A 4,845-nucleotide genomic window follows, 5' to 3' on the forward strand; every position below is an offset into this window, starting at 1 on the left:
AAAAAAAAAAAAAAAGAGAGAGAAAGCAGGTGCTAGTTATGTCTTAAGATGACTGTCTCCCAAATCTTAGGAAAATTTATACAGCCATATTTGTTGAGATTCGAAGTATGTTTCAGGGCTTCTGTTGCTTCTAAGAACAATCTCTCTGACTTGTAAGAGCTTCTGTGCAGTACTTTTGTTTTCTTACAGTTGATCCTGTGTGCAGCGGCATCCAAAGCACGGTCTGCTAGGCCCGACTTGCCATAGTGATAGTGTCGGATGTATCTTTTATGTTCACTGATGCGGATGTCCACAGTTCTTCCTGTTTGACCGTAGTAGGCTTGATCACACGCGCAGGGTACTTCGTAGACGCCTGGATGTGTTAAAGGAGAGATGCTGTCCTTGGGTGAATGGATAAGAGTTGCTAATTTGATACACGGTCTGAATACAGTGCGTAGTTGATGTTTGTTGAGAATTCTAGATATCTTTTCCGATGTGCCTTTAACGTATGGGATGGTGACTGTTTTGTTGTAGCTCTACGTGGTGGATAGTGGGAGGGGTTTCTTAGGAGCAATTAGCATTTTGTTTATCTTATAGGGATTATAGCCATTGGCCAAGAAGGTATGACGTAAGTGAGCCAGTTCAGCAGCAAGAGCATTGGCATTGGAACAGATTGCTCTCGCTCTGTGGGTCAGCGTTTTTAAGACACCATTCTGTTGAGAAGGGTGATGGTGTGATTGTTTGTGTAAATATCTCCGTGTATTTATGGGTTTTCTAAAAACTGAGAATGATAATGAACTATCTGGAAGGAGTGTGACTAGTGTATCCAAGAAGGGCAGACAGTTATTAGCTTCCAGTTCCATTGTAAAGTGGATTTTTGGATGTTGGCTATTTAAATGCGCTAAGAATGTATCCAATGTACCTTGGCCATGTGGCCAAATAGCAAGCACATCTATTGATAGCTAGTTTTCCAGGTCTTCTATGTGGAAGTTGGCTGGGGGGGAGCCATAGCTGTCCCATCTAATTGTTTGTATATTTTCCCTTTCCATGTGAAATATCCTGCATGTATTGTGAATTTAAATAGTTCAAAGATATCAGGGGGAAAGTGTGACTTTAGCAGATTAAGGATTTCAATTAATGGTACATTTGTGAATAGTGAGGTGATATCAAAGCTCACCATTATGTCTGAACATTTTAAGGTATGGTGTTCTAAAATACTTTTTAGGTGGGCAGAAATTTTGACAAAGGAGGGAGAATTGTTTGTGAGAGCAGCTAGTAGCTTGGCTAAATGTCTAGCCAGTTTGTATGTGGGACTATTTATACTATCTACAATAGGACGTACCTTGTTTGTGAATTTTTGGTGCTCCATATATCCTGGGTGTTTTAACGTGGAAGTGCTTGAGTTTGTTGACTGTTTCTTTGTGCCAGGAAGTGACTTTTTTCAGTAATTTACGCACCTTATTCTTTTGTGACTTATTTTGACTGATCTTAAACTGACTGATTTTTGACTGATACAAAATTATAGATCGCAACCCCACCAACACACAAAAGAAAAGTCACACTATCCCCTGATATCTTTGAACTATTTAAATTCACAATACATGGCAGGATATTTCACATGGAAAGGGAAAATATACAAACAATTAAATGGGACAGCTATGGCTCCCCCCCCCCTAGCCAACTTCTACATAGACATCTGGAAAAAACGATGTGCTTGCTATTTGGCTACATGGCCCAGGCACATTGGATACATTCTTAGCGCATTGAAATAGCCAACATCCAAAAATCCACTTTACAATGGAACTGGAAGCTAATAACTGTCTGCCCTTCTTGGATACACTAGTCACACGTCTTCCAGATGGTTCCTTATCATTCTCAGTTTTTAGAAAACCCATAAATACACGGAGATATATACACAAACAATCACACCATCACCCTTCTCAACAGAATGGTGTCTTAAAAACGTTAACCCACAGAGCGAGAGCAATCTGTTCCAATGACAATGCTCTTGCTGCCGAACTGTCTTACTTACGCCACACCTTCTTGGCCAATGGCTATAATCCCTATAAGATAAACAAAATGCTAATTGCTCCTAAGAAACCCCTCCCACTATCCACCACGTAGAGCTACAACAAAACAGTCACCATCCCATACGTTAAAGGCACATCGGAAAAGATATCTAGAATTCCCAATAAACATCAACTACGCACTGTATTCAGACCGTGTATCAAATTAGCAACTCTTATCCATTCACCCAAGGACAGCATCTCTCCTTTAACACATCCAGGCGTCTACGAAGTACCCTGCGCGTGTGATGCCTACTACGGTCAAACAGGAAGAACTGTGGACATCCGCATCAGTGAACATAAAAGATACATCCGGCACTATCACTATGGCAAGTCGGGCCTAGTAGACCATGCTTTGCATACCCCTGCACACAGGATCAACTGGAAGAAAACAAAAGTACTGCACAGAAGCTCTTACAAGTCAGAGAGATTGTTCTTAGAAGCAACAGAAGCCCTGAAACATACTCCGCATCTCAACAAATATGGCTGTATAAATTTGCCTAAGATTTGGGAGACAGTCATCTTAAGACATAACTAGTACCTGGTTTCGCTCTCGTTTTTTTTTTTTTTTAGATAGAGGGCGCCTAATTAGGACTTTAGTCTTTGTATTGTTGCTATCATTTTGTTAATCTTCCTTTGTTACACCATGTTGTAGTCTCGCATACTGTGACGAACTATGTTTTTGTGCTTTGAAGATGCTGGTTATAACACCAGCGAAATATCAGCAATAAGTCAATAAATAATTATTTACTAATAATGCTGCGTTCTGATATATACCGTCAAAATTAAACAACCTGAGTACAGTATTCGATAGCCATTTCTAAGTTATCGCTTTTCCAAAGCCAATCGCTTTAGGTCATTTATTCCTAAAATATCTTTTCTGTACCGTCACATTTTCCTAATAACTTGTTTGACTTTCCTGTTTGGACGTACCTTTAATATTCCATATTACAAATAGTGTTGATGACGATCTCCTATTTCAAAGGTTCCTGCAGGATTTGAAAACTCCATCCCTACGCTAACCTTTCGTATCTTTATTATTATTATTATTATTATTATTTCGGGCGACTCCAGGGAGTCCTTAGACTCATCGAGGGAGGCCCTAAACATCATGTCCACACAAGTATGCGATTACATTCTCACAGTATCTATCATACCTTGCCTTGAACTCGCTCACTGTCATAGCACCCACAACAGACTCTGGCAGCTTATTCCACTCATTTACCACTCTAAATGTAAAGAACCCAGCTCTAACACCCCTGCTAACCACGCTCTTGCCCACGCTCTTCCACATGATCTTAAATAGTAATGGTCTGGGACAGTTCTCACACGACATCAGTATATTGGATTCTCGGCTTCTTAATCAGTAAATTTTTACTGGGAAAGGTGATTAGCCTTCTCCAGTTTTCTTCGTTTATTCGGCGGAGCTGATACGAATTGTCCTCCTATCCTACCAGTTTTTTTACTCATGTACTCATGTAGAACGATATCTGCGGGAAAAAAAAAAAAACCGTAAAATGACGTGTATGTTATGGAATTATGAATAAAAATCGTACATTATTAATTAAAAATGAAAGCATATGTTTTTTTTTTTTTTTTTTTTTTTTTTTTTTTTTTTTTTTTTTTTTTTTGAAGCATAACGTCTTGTTGTTCTTCGTAATCAAAGCCCCGAGCTTCCACATCGGACAAAAGCGACGCTGTGTCATACTTATTTGTAAGCAACAATCTTCTCGCTCATCATTTTTGACTGGATTTATTTTCGATAATAATTTGTCTTACTACTACTACTATAGGGTGTCTACAAATGTTTACTCTGATTTCAACTGGCTACAATATTTTAACAATGTAACTAACTGAATAAATTTTGTTGCACGTAAACTTGGACACTCATAAAGTTTCCATACGGGAAAATTCAGTAAACTGCATTTTCAGTAAACTGCTTTTGCCACCAGGAGGCTGTTACTGATTTTCTTTAGAAATGGCTTCAGTACAGGAAAAAGCCCCATGTGTTCTGTGGCTAGCAGAAACAAAATCTGTTACAGTACAGCGAATGTTTAGGGCACAGTATGGAACGAACCCACTTGATGTGGAGCTCATAGTTTTTAGAAACAGGTTCACTTCATAAGGGTACAGGAAGTTTAGCGTACTTGTTAGTAAGAAAACAAATCTTTTTTTTTCATTTTTAGTACGTCACCCTGTGTTCAATTACGTATACAACCTCTTCAAGGTATTCTAAATTTTTTGTTTAGGATAAATATTAATTAAATTCAGCGTGTGTCTTTTCTATATATGCGATACTTAAGTATCACGTGACAGATGTGCAAACTAGGGATAATAGTTCTTATCGAAACTACATCCCTAATTTGCTTATTCATGACGTGATTCGTTCAAAGTTGATTTCCTTTTTTTTCTCTAACTCTTACAGGAAGCATGTAGAGAAGTAATAAATAGCACCGCTATTTAGAGCACAGCGCTATTTTTATGTCATGGGAAAATGTCAATGGAATTAATATTCTCTTTCGGTGTATTCATATGCATATCCGTTATTTTTTAGTGCATATATTTCCTTATTTTAAAATTGACTGCATTGATACCCGTATTACCATAATCATTGATGCATTTCTTTGTGGCTTGGTAGCGTTCTTTTACTGCGCTTGACTTTCCAAGACATGTTTTTTTGGATTTCTTTAGTCCAAATTTAGATTTGAGATTAGGCTAAAAAAAAAAAAAAAAAAAAAAAAAAACTTTGGTATTTGAGATCTTCGATTTAAGTTAGCATTTTAAGATTATAAACGTTAAA

Source organism: Typopeltis vanoorti, chromosome 26 (assembly GCF_054136105.1).
Source record: "Typopeltis vanoorti isolate ZY-2024b chromosome 26, IOZ_Tvanoo_1.0, whole genome shotgun sequence".
NCBI lineage: Eukaryota > Metazoa > Arthropoda > Arachnida > Uropygi > Thelyphonidae > Typopeltis > Typopeltis vanoorti.